We start from the raw sequence: 19,535 nt of genomic DNA, 5'->3' as shown, positions 1-19,535 counted from the left end.
GGAAAGGGGAAGAGATGGGGAATCCCTCCTTTCTTGATTAAGGAGCTGAATGGCTGAGTTTAGATTGTGAGACAGTGGGAGGGGTAATGGCAAAAAAGCACCAAGCTTCCCATTGGGGCTTTTCCCATGACTCTTCTGGGTGGAAGGGGTTAATGAATTACCTCAGGGGAGAATTCCAGACCCAGGTACTCATCTGAGGTTAGCACAGACTTCATTAGCAGAGGCTTTTCTGTGATTTAACTCTGGATTGGAGTTTTGTAAGCCCTTCCCACCTTCCCCCACACAAATGTCTTTGCAGTGCCCCTAATCAAGGAAACAATTAGCAGAGGCCACTCTCAGGCCATCTTCTCTGGGTGGCATGGTCTTTCAAGTACCAAAAATGCTGATATTGGGAGGAAAAAGTCTGTCATTTTTTTAGTCCATTCTCCTTCCAGGACAGAACACAGAGGACATTAAAGTTACCTCCTACCCTGATGATGTGAAGTTCAGGCTACTAAAATCTGGAAGCCAGTATTTACCAGGAATGGCCTTACAGCCTAGTAGATTGGCCTTGACCCTCTAAAGCCATGATGCCATGGGTCACTTCAATAAAGCTGCCACTTCAGTTGTCCAGCTTGACAGCAACCAGGGTGTAAGGACAGGTCAAACTGTTCATGGTTATAGCTAAACTTGCCAGAATTTGATTTAAAAAAATAATTTTGATGTTTATTACTGTTTGTTTTTAAGCATTTGTTTCAGGTGTTTTGTTAATCTAAATTTAAAATGTTGTGTGAATAGGTAATAATTGGAGATATACCAATCTCCTAGAACTGGAAGGGACCTTGAAAGGTCATCTAGTCCAGCCCCCTGCCTTCACTAGCAGGACCAATTTTTGCCCCAAATCCCTAAGTGGCCTCCTCAAGGATTGAACTCACAACCCTGGGTTTAGCAGGCCAATGCTCAAACCACTGAGCTATCCCTCCCCCCATAAATTTGTGAATTTGTGAAATTTATGAGGAGGGTCAGCTAATAACTATTTAATGACAGTAAACGTTGAGATTCACCCATTAAAACACACATTGCCAATGTCGCATATCAAAATATACAACGTAAATATCCTTAAACTGAACTCTAGTAAATTCTCAAGCCGTATTTTGCTTACTTTGCCTCTGTAAATTTCTGTTGATGGAAATATTTTTGTTGGTGAAATCAACATTTACTGATCAAAGTCTTATCTTTCCGAGCCTAGTTATAGCTAAGTTTAAAAAGCGACAGTCCATTGAATGTGTAGGAGCGGTTCTTCCCCCTTTGTTCTCTACTGTGCTTTTTCTGGCTTTGGTTCCCCTTTGGAGCAATTTGCAGAGAATCCACTGAAATTGGATCTTTCTTGGAAGCAAGCGAGCAGGATGGGAACTTTTGAAAGTCCCCTCTCCATCCTTTTTGTGCCGTTATTCTCATGGAGACTCCTGCAGACCCACCATTTGACAGAGGGGTAGTTTCTTTAACCTAGCTCATCAGAGGCTGTGCCATGTACATCACCAAGGGGCTGAATGTGGACCATGAGTTGTGGTTGAGAGCTGATGTGCTTTGCAATGATCATAGCAGTGATGGTACAGACACCTATCCACATTTGTATAAAGTAAATGCCATCCAGAGTGGGATTTGCCCCAACACTCCCATCTGTCTGAGGCTAGGTCTACGCTGGGGGGGGGGGGTTCGACCCAAGATACACAACTTCAGCTACGTGAATAGCGTAGCTGAAGCCGGCGTATCTTAGGTCAATTTACCTGGCCATGAGGACGGCGGCGAGTCAACCGCTGCTGCTTCCCCGTCGACTCCGCTTCCGCCTCTTGCCGCAGTAGAGTTCCGGAGTCGACAGCAGAGTGATCGGGGATCAATTTTTATCGCATCGACACTAGACACAATAAATCAATCCCCAATAGGTGGATCATTACTCACCAATCCGGTGTGTAGTGTAGACGTACCCTGAGAGTGCCATCTCCTTTATCCCCTTCCAAACTTACTCAGCTGGTATTTCATAGGGCTGTCATCTCTTCCTTAGTCTCCTTAACATTCCCAGCAATTCGGGATGTGTTTATGGGGTGTATCTGCAGAGCTGGTGCTACAGAGAGACCCTGAGAACTTCACACTGAATATGCATAGAGAGGTGTTTCTCTGTAGTCACTGCACATCTGAAAAAGTTCATTCTCTCACTTAGAGACCTTTTGAAGTTTTTTTCAAGTGTATGTCCCTGTAACGCTTCATCGTAGGATGCATGCTCATCCATGTGTGCTCGACCGGTGAATGCAAAGCAGTTTCCACAGGCCTGTGGCACTTCATGCCTCCAAACAAGGTGCATTGGGAGGCATGGGCCTGCCGCCCCTCAGTTCCTCTTCTGCTCCAAGGAGCAGTGCTTTGAGAGATGCAGTGATAATACCATGGTCCTGCATTATACTGTGTGCCTACCTGCCTCTATCTCTAATCCAAGACCTTACTCAGACTGCATCAGGAAAGAGCAAGGGTTCTCCTCTTAGCACTGTCCTGGCCAATACGAGTGTGGTACTGGAACCTCCTCCACTTCTCTGTGGCAACACCACTCCAACTTCCTCTCAGAAAGGCTCTCCTGTCGCAGAACTAGGGAACCCTGATCCATCCCAACCCCAAACTCTTGAACCTGAGAGCATGGTTCTGAGATGGTTCTGGAGCATGGAGCTAACCTGTTTGAATAACATCTAGTCAGTTCTCCCATCTAGCAAGAAACCCAGTGCTTGCAAAACTTACCTTCAGAAATGTAAACACTTCTACTCCTGGCATTCTCATTGCTCTTCCCAAGCCTCAGAGGTTCTGCTCTCCAAAATCCTGGACTATCGGTTGGATTTAGAGATGTAAGGTCTATCAATGGTCTCACTCAGAGTACATTTGGCCACTATCACAACCTTCCACTCACGCACCGAGCGCTTCAGTCTTTGCCCACCCTACTATAGCTAGATTCCTCCAGATCTTACCCAACTTGTTTCTGCCTGTATGGAACCTGGCCTCTGAATGAGACCTCAGTTTGGTTCTCAGTGCTCTGAGGAAACCTCCCTTGGAACCGATGGCCACCTGTTCTCTCCTCCACCTCTCACTCAAGATTTTGTTCTTCATAGGCACTGCTACATCTAGATGACCGGGAGAGCTCAGTGGTTTTATGGCTGACCTGCCATATACCACCTTTTCTAAAGACAAGGTTACTCTGCATCCTCATCTTTTCTTCCTCCCAAAGGTCTCTTTGGGATACCCTATTGTATCAAGAGTGTTTCCTGCCAGTGTTCTAACCAAAACCTCACTGCTCCAGAGGGGACACAAGCTTATCTACACTAGACGTCAGAAGGGCCCTTGCATTCTACCTTGACTAAGGCTTCTCCTAGGCTATTTGTATCACTTGCAGAGAGGATGAAGGACCCACCTATTTCCACTCAGCCTGTCGAAGTGGGTTTCAGTTGCGTCTTTGCCTGCTCTGAATATGCTGGGAGGCAGGCCCCTTGCAGAGTGACAGCAGGTTCCACTAGAGCTCAGTCCACATCTATAGCTCTTCTGAAGGAAGCTCCTATAACAGAAATTCGTAGGTCTTCAACTTGGTCTTCTAGTCATACCTTTTGCCAAGCATTACAACCACCTGACCCACTTCCAGGGATGATCCTACCCTTGGTGATGCAAGCCTCCAAACTGTCTTGGACTTGCATCCTCAATACCCGCTTTCTTGTTCCATTCCTGCTTGGGCGCCTCCAAGAGTGGAGCAGCTGTAGGGACATAAGAGGCTGCTTACCTTACAGTGGCTTGAGGTCTTCAAAACATTTTCTCCCTAATGGGTGCTTCACCTTCCATGCTCCTTCCCCTCAGCTGTGGAGAGTCTGCGTTGCAGTCGAGAAGGAGCTGAGTGACTGCAGGCTCACGTCTCACAATATGCCCTTGTTTGGAGGCACAAGGTGCTGTTCTGTACAGGCGAGGGCTGGAGGAAGCTGCTTTGCATTCGCCGATCAAGAGTGCATGGGCGCACCCACATCCAACAGTGCAGCACCCGTCGGAGGAAAACATCTTGGAAAAACTCAAGTTAATGTTAAGTGACCTCTCCTTTTGTGGAACAGGGCAGCTAGAGTAAATCTGGGAGGGGGACAGGCACTGCCCCTGGGTGACTGAATAAAGCATCCGTCTTCCATATGGCATAGTCAAACCCCCAAGAGCTTCTACCGGTGGAGGCAGAAACACAGTCTGCACACCTGGCTTCCTATCTGTGTTAATGTGTAGGTGAAGGGAAGGACTGTTGGAGCTGCAGTAGAAGAGGTGAAGTTGTGGGAGGGAGGGGAAGCTCACGGGCAAGGAGACACTTTAATCTGACAGCCCATCAATCCAGCTATCACAATGTTATCTTGTGTGGGATGTTTTTTAATGAAGGTGCCAGGTCTGAAGGAAACCTGCCTCCAGCCTCTTCTATGGGTTACCTGGAGGGTTTCCAAAGCTCTGACATCACCCATGTTTATCATCTTGTTTGAAGAAAATCCCCTTACTCTTTCATCATCTTGTCAGTTTAAACATGACAGGGTTGCCTTAAAGGGCCGGTACTCTTTTACCAAAAATATGGAATATGATGGGGCTGGAGGAGGGCAGAAATCTCACTGGATAGGAAGAGCCGAAATTAATTGTTCTAACTGAGCTAGGTCTCATCTTCCCATGGAGGTAAGGTTCTGAAATGCAAGCGGCTGAAGGATGTTGTCGAAGGTGTTCATAACCATGCAGTGAGGGTTAGCCGAGGGTGGGGCCTGGCGTTAAAATATCACTGAGCTGATAGAGATGGGAGGTGTTTTGGATTCTGGTTCAAGCCTGTGTCCTGATCCAGAACTGGCAGTTGTCCCCTTTTTAATAGGCCAAACTAACCCCCCAGCTCCGAACACCCCAGGCTCTGAGTGCAAAGTTTTGAACCTGGGGCTTCTCTCTGGGTACGTCTTCACTACCCGCCGTATCGGCGGGTAGCAATCGATTTCTCGGGGATCGATATATCACGTCTCATCTAGACACGATATATCGATCCCCGAATGAGCTCCTGTCGACTCCGGAACTCCAACCTGAATGGCGGTAGCGGAGTCGACATGGGGAGCCGCGGACATCGATCCCGCACCGTGAGGATGGTAGGTAATTCGATCTAAGATACTTCAACTTCAGCTACGTTATTCACGTAGCTGAAGTTGCGTATCTTAGATCGATTTCCCCCCATAGTGTAGACCAGCCCTCTGATGCATTTGTTCTCTGGCTTGATCAGTAGCCTTTTTGTAAGCCTTGGGGGAGTCACGCTGTCTATCTGGCCATGCAGCAGGTTCAGCACAGGCAGAGACTAGGCAAGCTTGACTCTGCACTGCCCCTTCAGTCTGCTTCATTTGTGACCTAGTAGTGACCACGGGCTGAGAGCAAGGTTCTGTTTCCATGGCATCCAGTCCATCACCTTTCAGCTGAGCCCTCCAAGAAGGGTGCCTGTTCTGCCGGTGTCTTTAGGATGTGTGGGCATCTTATTGGAGACTCCAAAGTCGTCTTGGGTGAGTTGGCAAAGAGCCACTGAATATTAGGAATTCTCTCTCATCCCTGAGCCATCTCCAGAAACTCACCATTGGCCTGCAGGTGGAACATGTCCGTGCTCTGAGCATCTCCACTTAGAAAATAACCCTGTGGCTGCTCTGTGGGTTGACATGAGAGCGGGAAGCTGCTGCAGTGGCGAAAGGAGCCGCAGTCCTTTACCACACATTTTAGTGGCAAGTCAAGGCACGTTACACGGTTTTCAGTGGCCGATGTGAATTCTGACTGGGCTCTGGCAGGATTTTGGACCCAGCCTTGGGAGACGGCTTTAGCTATTCTTGTCTTCAACTGCCAGAATAAAGGGGATCGTCTTCGTGCATCCTGACTTCTATTGGGATCTTGCGTGTCGTCCATTCTAGGCAGCAGGGGTGTGAGAACTGGTGTAATTCCAACCCATCACCAATTTTTGAGTGTGTAATAATAGACGAGTGTGTGAACATGTAAGTGTGTTTAGTTAAAGGGACCATTTTTCCATGACTCATGGTGGCTTACAGTATAAAAGGGAAATGACTCACCTTTCAACTGAACAAGAACTCCTGAGGCTAAGCTGACAGCACCTGTCTGGGACATGGTTACTTATTAACACATTACCGACAAGGGTGGCATGGGAACAAAACGCTTGCTTCGCTTCCTCCAGCTTAAGGAGCTTTAATGACATCTATGCCGAGGCACTCTGTGTTTTTTGGCAGGGCTTTCACATTGACTGTCTAGGTTGGTAAACAATGATAATCCACTCAGACCAAAGCTCTGTGAAGAAGGTGCAATCTTGCAACAGAGTTGGATTATTTATCAATATTAGTTATGTGTTTTACAGTGGTCTCTAGGGGGGCCCAGCAGAGATCAGGGCCCCATTGTGCTATGTGGTGTCCCAAAGAATTTACAGTTCTAAAGAGGCGGACCACAAAGGTGGAAGGGGAAACTGAGGCACAGGGTGGAGCTGTGACTTGCTCGAGGTCAGAGCCAGGAAGAGAACCCCAGTGTCCAGATTCCCATTGAAGTACCCTAGCCACTGGACTGCTCAGATTCTTCTGAAAGTAAACTGTTCCCCCAACCCCCTCACACACTTTATTTGGAGGAAAGTTCAGGTCCCACAGTCCTGGTCAGCGAAGTCCCACCATAGTGTTTATCTGGGGGGGGATAGCTCAGTGATTTGAGCATTGGCCTGCTAAACCCAGGGTTATGAGTTCAAACCTTGAGGGGACTATTTAGGGATCTGGGGCAAAAATCTGGGGATTGGCCCTGCTTTGAGCAAGGGGTTGGACTAGATGACCTCCTGAGGTCCCTTCCAACCCTGATATTCTATGATTAAGAAGGGAAGAGACAGAACAAGCTTCCTTAAGGGACTGTTTCCATGAGTGAGAGGGGAGTTTACTCCAACTTTGTTTCCTCCCTGGCCTCTCTGCAGAGACTGAGACTGCATCCCCACTTAGTTCCAGAGGTGAAGGGTTTTGTGGGGTGGATATATACCCATCACTGGGCGTGGCATTGACATCATTCACTCTTTTTTCACATAGGTCAGCTGTAGCTTTCTTGACGAAGCAGGGAGTCTCTGGGATGAAAAGTTTAGTCAACCATTCCATCAACGATAACACAGGAAACCCGATTCCATGTCTCCCTCAGGGAATCCTTAAATGCCGCTGGTCTTCATCCTCTCTCTAGCCTACTTCCCCTTGCCTCTCTGCTTACTTGAAGAGTCCACAAGATAGGGCTAGGCTATGCCAGCTAAGCAGCACCAGCAGGTAGCAAGGCTTAGGCATCCACACCATAGTATTTAGGCACATGTATGTAACTACGACTCCCAGTCGCTGCCAACAAGGCCTTGATTGACAGTGAAGGTCAAACTGGCGACTTTTGCATAAGACTTTGTGTACAGTCCCGGAACACGCAGAAATAGATCCCCCACAGGTTTACACCCCCACAGTCTTGGAGGAAGAGAATAGAAGACTGGAGAAAATAGAGGGAAAGTGTCTACTTCCAGCTCTTAAACCCTCCAACCCAAGTAACTTCCATTAATCATAACGGAGAGCATTGCATCCACTGATCAGCTCAACGTTCCTTCAGTACTAGTGCCATATTTGAGGGGTACCCCAGGTTTCTCAATGCTGCAGCAAGCTGAGCAGCTCGGAGTTCCCCCCCATGAATTGTGGGAGCACTTCTCTGCCTTTCTGGATACACAAGGCGAATTGTGGCAAGGGCCATTAGAGAGTTAGCAGTGCTCGAGTGGTGCTAGCTCGCATGCTCACTGCAGAGCGATGATGGTAGCAGCTGAGGGTTGTGCTCACTCGGCTCCTGACAGGCCCACCCAGCTTGAGTGAAAAGCACCACCATGCTCCAGGGAAGGGGTTTCTGTGCATGGACAAGACTTGAGTTAGGGGCAGGGCTCAAGTAAACTCTGCAGTGAAGACGAACGCTGGCAAGCTGTTGTGCAGTTGTCCATTACAGGCGTTTAGGCCTTTCTCTGAAGTATCTGTTAGGTGCTGGCCGCTGTTGAAGGCAGGATACTGGCCTGGAGGAGCTAATGATTGCACCACTGCCAGGTACAGTCTGGAGATCAGGAATGAGAGAGAAGGCGTCCCATATCATGTGACCCATTTGGTGCTAACAATAAGCTGGAGGGACACACCCTCTCTTCCCATCCCCCCATTATCTGCCCACCTGCAGTGATTGCACCCAGGAACTGTAGTCCAATCTGGTACCATCTGGAGAACATGCTGACATTCTTCTGCGTGATTTACTAGACTGAGACACAGTCTCTCAGGAGACGCGATGGATAGGCCATAGCTGTCATGGTCTACATGGGCTGTAGTGCTGGAGGATAGGGTGCATTGACAAGCAAGGATTAGGATTCAGTAGGTCTGCTCCATCTCGGTTAGATTCTTTCCCTTTTAAAAAAAAAAAAATCCCTTTCCTGGCTGATTTTCTTTTCCAATCCAGCCCTTCGCTCACTGAAGATCACTCTGGTCATTAAGCACGTTAGAGCATGTGAGTGAACCGGCATCCCAAAGCTGTGAATCGCTTTAGGGCTAGAATCAAATCATTGTCTGGTATGTAAAGGGACTGAACGCACAGACCACTGTCTCTCTCCCTTTGTTCCACCCACACATTTTATATCTTCTGCTCCCTCCCCACTTTCAGAGGAGAGGGCCAACCTGACGGCTTGTGGGTTATTTAACAAATTAAAAATAGTCCTGTCCTTTCTCCCCTCCCTCAGAGTATTCCACCATGTGCCTCAGCCCCTGGAGATCCCATGCTGGGACAGGAAATGGGACAAATTCTCCAAGTGAGCGACAAGAGAAAATGGTGCCGTACGCAGTTTAAAAGCAGGTGGGATCTATTCTCTAGGCTAAATAAGTCTCTGTGGGCCAGATCCTCAGCTGGCAGCAAATTGATGTAGCTCCATTGAATTTCTTTTTGTCTATTGCAGCACCTTCGTCAGTTAACCAGTGCTTCTGATGAAGGGTGATGATATGATTAATGCTCTCAGGAGATCTGGGTTCAAGTCTCGGCTCTGGCACAGATGCCCTCTGTGGGCTGGGGAAAGTCACTTAGGGCAGGTCTATGCTACCCGCCGGATTGGCGGGTAATGATTGATCTGTCGGGTCGATTTTATCGTGTCTAGTCTAGACGCGATAAATTGATCCCCGAGCGCTCTCCCATCGACTCTGGTACTCCACCGCCGCGAGAGTCAACGGGGGAGCAGCAGCAGTTGACTCAGTGCTGTGAAGATGCCACGGTAAGTTGACCTAAATATGTCGACTTCAGCCATGCTATTCTCGGAGCTGAAGTTGTGTATCTTAGGTTGATTTTTCCCCCGACCCCCCACAGTGTAGACCAGGGCTTAGTCTGCTCCTCATCTATAAAATTAGAGATAACCAACCCTCCTTTGTCTTGCCTGGTTAGATAGGAAGCTCTTTGGGGCAAAGTTTGCCCCTGCCTATTCATACTTGCAGCACCTACCGTAAAGGGGCCCCGATCTTGGAGGGGATCGCTAGGTGCTATAAATAACTCCCAATAATAGGATCTGCCTCTCTAGCTGCATTTGCATAATTCAGCGCATCTGATGTAAAGAGTTCCCAGTGTATCAGTGGGGTGAGGGCAGAGGGTCTAAATGTGGGGTACCCTGTAGGCAAGAGGCAGCTGAGAAGTAGAGCTGGGGGGGGAGCCATGAGGCCAGAGCTGTCAGAACGGTTTCCTGGCCTGTTCTGCTTTGCTGCCCTTGCAGTTGCACGAGCCCGTCCCCAGACACAATTCCCAGCCGCCGGAATCTTGATGAATTTGAAAAGCGTGAAGTAGCCAGAAGAGACGCGGCCGCTCCCAAGCGCTGGTCAAACCGCTTGAAGCACACGTTTTGAGGGGGCTGAAGGGGGAAGCAAGAAAGTCTCAAGCAAACAAATCTGAAGGCACGTCCTATTGTGGTGTGGTGTTTGGTTATTGCCTCCCTTTCTGTTTTCTCTGGACGTAGTGCTCTTCCTGTCCTGCTGTTGAGTGTGGAACTGACCATCTGCAGCCTGGGCTCTTGTGCGCTGTCTGGGGCTCTAGCAGTTCATGCTTCTTTCTCTTCACCCCCCGAGGGAGGCAGTGTGGTCTACTGGTCAGAGGGAAAGGAACCTTGGGCTGTAGAGACCTCGCTGCCCCACTGTGTGTGGGGCCTTATTGTATTGGCCAAGTCACTTGACCTCCTGGCATCTCAAGGATCTCAGCTCTCGGGTAACCCGATGATAGTGCACGTGAGCCAGGCCGTCCCGGGGGAAGAAATTGCTTATGCATTATTACTCTCCATGTAGCTTTCATCCTGGGGATCCCCAAGCATTTTATAGACCTTGTGTATGAATCATTTGCCCCCCATTGAAATGCAGTGGGGTGGGGAGCAGAGGAGAGGGGGAAAAGTGCTTTTAGGAGCACCGGTGGGTGTATAATTTCTCCAGTTGCAACAGCAGGGAATTTCATAATTAACAGAATAACTACCCGAGCTGGAATACATCCAGCACACCAGGGCTCATATCCCGCCCTAATGAGAAGTGCCACGGAGGGGGAGGAAGGTCTAGTAATGAAATGGGCAGGACGCTGGGGTCACATCTCTTCTACAAGATGGCATTCGGTCACTGGATCAGAAGATTAGATCTTGAGTCCCCAGTTCTGCTCCCTGCTCTAATCTGGGTTTGCTTTAGAGTTCTCCCAACCCTTCTTTGCTTCCTGGAGTCCCAAAGAAGCTGATGGCGTGTTGCCTCTCCTCCTGCCCAGTGGCATCCTCAGCTTAGGAAGCAGGTAGAGCTGTTCCTGGTACCCGTGGGGGGATCTGAGTATGGGGACGGATGTTATGAACACATGCTCTTTCCTCTCTGGGCTGGGATAACATGTAGATATGCTTCCGCGTACCAGAACCATCATCCCATGAAGATGGGAAGAGGCAGTATGGTGGTAGTGGACAGAGCGCTCGACTGGGACTCAGAAGACCTGGGTCCTGTTCTTGGATCTGCCTCTGGGCGAGTCAGGTCTTCCCATGCCTCAGTTTCCCCATCTGCAAAATGGGGATAACGATGCAGACTTCCTTTGTAAAGTGCTTGGAGGTCTACTGGTGGAAAACGGGCTGCTAGGCATCACTATTAGCGTGCAATAGAAACCTGGATGTACTGGTGTCATCATTGCTATTTTAAGAACACCTTCCCTTGTCATGCTAAGTATGGGCCTGAATTCTGGGATCCCGTGGGGAGCCATGCTGCTCCTTTGAGGCCAGGCTTGAGTGAGGCACTTCAGGAAATGGCTTTGATCTCCTGCGGCAAGCCTTTTTTCAAATGAACTGCGTGGAGTGCGCCCCTCCCCCCACCCGTGCACCCGCCCTGGGAGAGGGCGAGATAACTGATCAGATCCTGCGCAAACAGCTGCGCTATCTGTGTTTTATGGAGGTTTGATTGCTGCCTGCCCTGCCGCTAACTCAAGGAAACTTCAAAAGAAGCAGATTGTAAATGCACCGCCTTGTGCAAAGAATCCTGAGTCCCGCGTGTGTGGCACTGTGCTTGCCAACCCAGTGCTCATTAGGAAATCTTTGGCATGTCAAATCTTACTGCAGACAACACGCTGCGGAGCTTTCTCTTCTCTTTTCCGTTGCCATCAGGGGTTGGTGAGGCCAAAACTGTGCTAATGGTTTCCTTGCCCCGTGGGTTTCCGTGCCTGCTTGGCTGTGCTGCCCACGGGGAAGCTGTGATGCTTTTGAGTTGCATCGTGGTTGTCGGCTGGCAGCGGGAGGAAGGTGCTCCATTACATTTTGTGTTTTGGATTTAGCTCTTGTGAATTAGGCTGACGGGAACAGCCAGAGGTTCGCAGGGTGTATTGCATTTTTCACTCCTCCAGCTTTGCTGGTGCACCTCAATCCCCATTCGCACCCGTCTCCCACATCCTCTCCTCGCATGCACCCTCCTACCGCAGTCCTGATCCCTCACACACAACCGGGCCCAGGCACTTCTGGGCCTGTTAGTCCCGTCTTCAGCCCCCTCCTGGGCAGAGACCGCTAGCCCCCTTGAAATTGCACAATGATGATTTTGAGGCAAACAAAATGCCCCTTAGTCCCTAGAATGAGTCTGAAACTCACTGTCCCTTGTGCTGATAGTGTCTGGATTTGAACCCAGGCCTGCAGTACTAAACACTCCGGCATTGATTCCACCATATGGAAGCTGGGATGTCAACTGGACGCCATGCAAGACAATAACTCCCTTCTGCACCCCCCCACCCGCCTTCCATCCATGATGTATGTTAAGGTCTAAAGGCTTCACAGTAAACTCTGCTGAACTGCGGGGGGAGTGTGTGGGGTGGGGGAGTGGTATGTTTGCCTCACTAGCCAAAGGCAAGGAAGGACCTGGAGCTGGGGTGAAAGACTTCTGGTGGGGCTCCCAGTGTTTGCTAGCAGCGCAGGGGTTAACAGGCTGAGTTGGGGGTGGAAAGGAGAAGGGTTCTGACCTCTCCACTCCCCCATGCCGTTCCCCTTGGCTGCCGCGATTTCATCCCAGCAGTCAGGAGGCTGCATATTGGTCTCCGGAGGATGGGCCAGGGTAACACCACAACATAAACAGAACATCTGGAAGCTCTTACAGGGTTTTATTTTTAACACATTTGCAAGAGCCGGCGATATTTGTGCACAGGGTTTTTGCAAACTCCTAGGAGCTGCATTATTTCCTGCCCCCAATACCCACTTCATCCAACAGCAGGCCTGGAACAGGTCCCCCCTCACTGTTGATATCAAGAGCCATCTTGTGGCATTTCTGACGTGGATGACACCTTGGTGCGTAGGTGCCAATCTTATCTGCACATGGTTCACTCTCCACAGCTCTCAGAGATATGAGAGGTGCACTAGGGTGAATGAGTCATGCGTACAGACCTCTGCCTCTCCTGTATGCCATTAACTGGTATCAGCAGGAAGGGGAAGCCAGGCCTGGCACCCTCATTAGGATACCTGTTAACGATTAAATGCTTTTGATTCTTTGACCAAAGGGGGGAAAAATAGGAGAGAATAGAAAAATCTAATTCCTTAAAGGACAAGACCCTCCAGAGGCCAAATGGAGTTGAACAGCTCAGAGTCGCAGTGAAAGATTTGATTCCCTCTGTAAGGTACTCTTTTAAAAAAGCTGCTGTTAGCTGTGTGTTTAAACGCTGCCTGTGAGAGGGGAATCCTCCGAGGGGATGTCCACACCTGGAGCAAGGCGTGGGATTCCCAGCTCAAGGCGACGTCCTGCAGTAGCTCTGATCGAGCTAGTGTGCTAAAAACAGAGCATAGCTCCGGTGGAGGGGCTTGCTACCTCGCCTCTCGGACAGGGACGTACTCGAAGAGGCGAGCCCCTCCCATCACCCGGGCCATTTTGGCCACATTACCACACTAACTCATTCAGAGCTACCCAGTGTATGTCTGCCCGGGCCGGGAATTACGCATCCGGCTCGACGTGTGAGACATACCCCCAGAGAGGGGAGGGCTGGGTGTGATTCACTCTGACTGTACCCTTCATCTTCACAGCTCTCACAGCTGCACTGTCGTCTCGCTCCTCCCAAACGCAATCCCGGGCCCATGGCGGCTTTAAAAAACCAACCCAACTCTCCTGCCCCCAACTCCCTGTTAGGACCCCTGGTGTTTCAGCTGAGGAGGCAGGAGATGGATGGGGGAGATGGATGGGGGAGAAGAAAATCCATGCATCGTACAAGGGAATTCACTGGGGACGCCAAAACCGCGTCAGTAGGGACAGGGCTTAGAATCGGCCGAGCCTTCTTGATGAAGCAGTTCCTCGGTAGCGTGCCCTCAGTCGGAGTCACAAGGCCAGATCAGTGCTCTTCTCCCCTCTCCCTTGCATTGTTAAATGTGGGAAGACCACCTTGGCAGGAACGTTACCACACAGTTAGCTGTTTGGGGCCTGATCACCATGACAGGTCTTGGCATGAGGGATTCATCCCCGGGCCACCGCCCTTCTGCGCTGGGCCGACATTGCTTTGTTGCAGTCACCTGGCCTTTAGCTTCGTACCTTCCAAACGCTGCAAGGCAGATGCTATGCTACCCAAGAGGTGGACTGCCTGATGTCATCTCTTTTAGTTCCCATGCAGCTGACTTCTCTAGCCTGGAAGTGGGTTGTACGGCAGGAGATGCATGTACGGCAGTCCTGCCCCGTTTCCTTTCTCAACACTCCATTCCTACACCTTGCTTCCTCCTGTCTCCACCAGGATATTTGTACGGACCGCAGAGGTCACCCACAAGCCCCCAGTGTTTCCGCTCCTGTTCATCATCCCCTGACAAGTGCATGGAGTTGCTGGGCAACAGGGAGGAAGCCCCAGTTTGAATCACGCAGGTTTGCTGGTTATTGTGTTAGTTTCCCAGAACAAAGTCGCATTTATTCTTAACCTGCTCAAAATCTAGAGAATCGGGCGAGATAGAGGGCAGAAGAGGAGCCAACAAACAGCATCCAAAACACTGAGCCCCTGTTATCCATGGCTTTAAGTGCAATGTTGTTACAACAGGCTTAACTTCAAACCAAGACAGTGGTTAGAGTGGTGATACTCAGACCTCAGTGGTTCAGGAGCCAAATTAACCATCAACATTACCCAAAAAAACCCCCAGAGTCGTGTCAATTCATTGTTTCGTTATCTGTCTATTTTCACAGCACAATGACTGAGCAGGTATTATTTTATCAACTACAATTGGTTAATATAGTAAAAGCTGCCTGATTGGTTAATACCTTAGATTGGATTATTAACCAGTTACAATGTTTTAGTATCACATGCTGCAAAGAGCCGCAGGAGATGCATTAAAGAGCCACTGGCAGTTCCCAAGCCGCAGTCTGAGTATCGCTGGATTAGAGTGTGGTGTGGTTAGTCAGGGCTCCTGAGTTCTGTTCCTGCATCTCTTTAAGGCACTGTACCCTACTGCTGGGTACTGGAACAGTGTAGCTGTAACCTTTCTGTGCCTCAGTTCCCCCTGGCAAAATAGGGTAATACTATTATCTCCCATAGGCTTTGTGATGTTTCATCAGTGACTTGCAATTCACTTGGAATCCCTTGGATAAGAGGGAGCTATGTATCCGTAAAGTAGTGGTAAATGATTTCGCCATCTATGTGTTCCCAACCATGGCCTTTTGTTTATTGAAAGGAAATCAAAATGTCATTTCCAGACATCGTCCTCTACCTGTTTCTCATATTCATCAACCCTCTATCATGCACGCCGATGTAATCAATCCAGAGCCATACTAAGCAAAGATTTCTATTGCAGATCAGTTTCTTAATCACACACCAAGATGATAGGCGCCGACCCTAGGAGCAGATGTCATTTCTTGGCTCCCTGGGGAGATCCAGCTGAGTACATTGCTTTTCCCAGGAATGAGGTCAGCACATCCTCCGCTCTTATCACTGAATTATAGCTCCTTGGGTTGGCTGGCTCGGTTATCTGCCGACAGCTCTTTGGCAGCCTATTGGAAATGAACTAAGAGGTCTCAGACCAGTTTCTAGTGCAGTGTGTCCACATCACACGATCCTCCATCCCTGCTGGCATCCCCTAGGGATGTCATGTCAGCAGAGAGGTCAAGTACTGAAGAGAAACAGAGGCTGCACTCCTTTCTCCCCTTAGAGGGGTCAGCATGAGCAGTGTGTGGGGGAGCTTAAATGGTTGCTGCTCATGCCCGGCTGGCTCCGCTGCTGTGCTGATACCTGGAGCCTCCTGGGCAGCAGTCAGTGTGGTAATGAGCCTACATTAGAAGCCTCGTTCTGCCCTGACATTGGCTTGTGTTGTGGTAGTGCATAAAGGCGCCATTGGGATTGGGGCCCATTGTACCATCATCGTCAGTGGTGAATAATCTACTGTGGACCGCTGCACCAGCCACGGTTGATGTTGTTGCACCAGGCGTTGTGTAGTGATGTTCCCATCTCTGGCTCGATCCGTTGTGTTAGGTGCTGTACAGAAGACGGTGGCTTTTGGAAGATGCTGTCCCTGCCCCGAAGAGCTTAGTCTAAACAGACACAATAGACAAAAGCTTGTGTAAAGGAGAGCAAATCTAATCCAAGTGAGAAAGGCAACGTTAGGTGCAATTCTTGGTGGTGTTTCACATTTTTGTATTGTGATGGAGTCTCGAGGACAGCCAGGTCAGCGCCGCACTTGTGCTCGGGGCTGTATATGGAAACGGTGGTAGTCTCTGCCCCAAAAAGTTTACAGTCTAAAAGATTGCAGGGGTCACCTTCCATCACTTCCAACCTACGCATTCCCCATGCTAGCCAGGGTTGGCAGTGCTGTGTACTTCACTCCCTCCAGTCCTCAGTCCTCCTCCGCACGCTGCCCCCAACCTAGCTCAGGAAGGAAGGAGCTGATTACCCTGAGACTGCTGGGAAAGCAGCGCCTGTTACCTGCTTCTCCCCATTTCAGCAAAGTTAACATGTGGGGGTGCAGTCCTTGTGGACTTGGGTCTGGGTTTGTACTTCCCAAGGGCTCGATTGTGCAAGGTGCCGAGAGTTTGTGACTTCAGTATGAATTGAATACTCAGCTTCTCTCCACAGATTTGAAGCACCTTACGGCAGCGGGCCCAACATTAAGGGACCCATCAGACCTGCTAATTGATATCTACGCTTGCCTGCATTGCTCCAGTCTTTCTGTTGTTTGGAGGAAGTGGGTCATGTTCAGTTTAGTAATAGCGGAGGAAGTGCTTATTCCTTTGTTACAATCCATTGCCCGACAGACCATTCACTCCTTGCCTTTTTTTTTTTTCTTCTGCAGGTTCTGTGGTGAGAGAGGAAGAGAATTCTGGGCACATGGACCTGGGATGCGAACAGGAAAACCAACCTGCTGCTGGAGCACGGGCCAGGACTGTCTCTGTGGAAGGGGCTTCATTCCACCCAGTAGCCCTTTGGGAAGTGAAATTCTGGGAAGCTTTGCCTGGGACCCCTCAGTCTGCAGAAGGGGAACCCTCCACCTGCAAGACCTGGAACAGAGGCGTTGGAGGGAAAGGAGCTCGGGTTTTGGAGGCTGTGGTGGGAGCTTTCAACTAGCCGCCCCCACCATGGAAATGGACTCCTGGCCAGCTGCCCACCGTGCAGTTACTGTGGTTCAATTTCTCTGCTTTACTCAGCTTCCTCCTGGCTCTCGCTTATCTCGGGGTTCCCACGCAGAGATGGGACTTAACCAGCCTCCTTCAAGACGCATTCTTATGGGCCCTTAGACTTGGAAATTCTCCTCTTGGCCAGGAGACTTTCAGGCCGGATATGTTGGAGTGAACAGCGATGTGCTTTTAAGCCAAACGGGAGCTTGATTTCCCTGCTCTTTGGAAAGAGCCCACTGTTCACCCGTTTCCATGGAAGCAGCTGTGGAATTTTTTTTCTCCTCTCTCCCTTCTGACTTCTTTGGGTCTTGGGCCTGTATGTGTGGCTCGTTTATGACCCAGTGCGGAGAGCACGTTGCTCCAACAATGCAGCCCCTTGCCGTGGCAGTAGCAAAGGTGAAAACCTCTAAGCCCGTGCAACGCTGGGAGCTGCATGATGGGAACAGCTGTTGGTGTCTGGCTGGTGATGAGAGCACGTTGGTGTGTTTGCTGGGATAGTCGCGTGAGATGCAAATCCTCTCATGGTGTAGGGAAAAGACGTGCTGTATGGTCCTGCATACGTCAGTCCAGCGCAAGGCCAAGGGGACGCCGTCAAAAACAGAAGGGGCCAACGCATCGTTGCAACCTCGTTTAAAAAATAAACCAGGTTGGGTGGGGGACCAGGTGAAGGAACGCAGGAGACCTGTAACCACAGTGAGGGGGAAGATCAAGGCAACAGTAACAAGCTGGGGAACTGTCACCTTCAGCATCAATTAAATGTCGCTCTTAAAAAAAAATCCATTGCCTCTCTTGCTACTCAATTCCTTCTGCCTTAGCTCTGAGACACCTCTACGCTGGGCCCTGTCAGACAGCTGGAGAGTGGAAGCCTGACACGGTGTAAGCAGGAGTTCAGGCCCCAACATGCATCCAGCTCAAGTGGCAACTCTGAATTTTAATTCCTCTCCCTTAATGTGTGTGGTTTTCAACTCCCAAACCTGAGTGGTGTCATTCCCCACCTCCCAATATTCATGCAAAGCACAAGAAGGTGCCCTGTGGAACTATACAGTAAAAAGAGATCTAACTAATACAGAGATTGAAAATATTTTTCAAAACGGACAAGATTTATGCCTTCTTCAATTCTCCGTAGGAGCTATTTTCTCATTGAAGACAAGTTAGAATAAAGACTGTATGTTTAATATGATTGAATTCAGTGTGTGATGATGCTTCTCTTATCAAGGGTCTAGATCAGAGATGTAAAACATTTCATGGTTTAAGTTTGTATGGTTTCCTGCACACCTATTGAATCGGTATCGCTATGCCTTGGCTTCCTGCCCTGCTTTGTGTTTTGGGTTCAAACTTGCAGAAACTCAGTCAGAAATGCTGTATGTCCCATAGTTTTTTACTTGAAACTATCCTTTTGGCCCAGAATTGTTCCAGAGGTTTTGAGCCCCTTTTCATGCCCTTGGACCGATATTTGAGAGTTATGAAACCACAAATCAAATGATGGTTGAGTGGCTTGTGGTTTTGTAGTGATGGTTTTGTGTGGCTCATAATGAAAGATGCGGGGAGCCAGCTTCACATTTGTTCGTTCAGTTAAGGAGCCCCGTTTTGCTAATGGGCACATAGATCGCCATTTGGGGGGCCATTTCATGTATGTACATGCCCAGCTGCAGAACTGGGAGTCTGTTAGTGGTGCAGAATAGATCTGATCAAAAGGATGTTCTTCTTCCTCCATTCTCCGGTAACCCAAAGGCAGGTCAAATGTTGGTCTTGAGTCTCCTCTCGCCTATACAAGCCTGAAATAGAATAACTTGGTGGAAGTTGTTAGTCACACTAGTGCAAGCGAGAGGAGACTCTGACTGCGGGAGCTACTCCTAAAACAGTTTCCCCCACGTCATGTACTGCTGTCTTGTGGCAGTGATATACTTACAAGGTCCACAGGGGAGCCAAGGGAGAAGTGTAAAGAGCTAAATTGGCTTGAATGCAAGAGTAATCCTGTGGTTTATCCAGCTGCTGGAGTGCTTTTGAATGGTTGTGCAGGTATTTCTCCTCCTGGATGCACGAAGAGTTGAGCAAAGCTCAGTGTATTGGCATTCTGCAGCCCCAGCCTCAATACGGCAGCAATAACTAGTAGGAACGGCCCTCAGGGAAATTATAGGGTTCCCGTCAGTGAGTCAAACCTGGATATTCATGATTGCGTTGTGTCCCAGTATTGCTGCCGCCTGGGGATTCATCAGACACTTCTGCTAAAAATACAGCCTAAGCCGTTTATAGGGAGGGAATTCAAGCCAGGGTGCTTATCCTGCTTGTTCTAACAGCACTGCTCCAGTGGGCAACTGACAGTGTCCCTAAAATGTCTGCGTGAAGATGACTCTTTTTTTCAGTCAATGTAAAACCCACCACATAGTCAAACTGTGCATTCCGAGG

At 49.4% G+C, this 19,535-nt stretch overlaps 2 long non-coding RNA genes across 3 annotated transcripts in view; both read left to right on the top strand.

Annotated features, from left to right (window-relative positions):
* Positions 1 to 18,314, top strand: part of LOC120384081 — a 106,776-nt gene extending 88,462 nt beyond the window's left edge. The window contains exon 2 of the long non-coding RNA XR_005588620.1: positions 16,808 to 18,314. This is a non-coding gene — a long non-coding RNA (uncharacterized LOC120384081). The remainder of the gene's footprint in view (positions 1 to 16,807) is intronic.
* On the top strand, positions 5,441 to 9,051 carry LOC120384082. Of its 2 annotated transcripts, XR_005588622.1 has the most exons (4): positions 5,470 to 5,543; positions 7,095 to 7,319; positions 8,792 to 8,904; positions 9,005 to 9,051. It is a non-coding gene; the product is annotated as an uncharacterized LOC120384082 (long non-coding RNA). The 2 variants fall into 2 exon arrangements; XR_005588621.1 differs by lacking the exon at positions 7,095 to 7,319 and having other exon boundaries at positions 5,441 to 5,543.
* Positions 18,315 to 19,535: the final 1,221 nt, after the last annotated feature.

Source organism: Mauremys reevesii, linkage group 15 (assembly GCF_016161935.1).
Source record: "Mauremys reevesii isolate NIE-2019 linkage group 15, ASM1616193v1, whole genome shotgun sequence".
Lineage (NCBI taxonomy): Eukaryota > Metazoa > Chordata > Testudines > Geoemydidae > Mauremys > Mauremys reevesii.
Note: the sequence above shows the minus strand (reverse complement) of the source record. Positions and strands in the feature narration are given on the sequence as shown.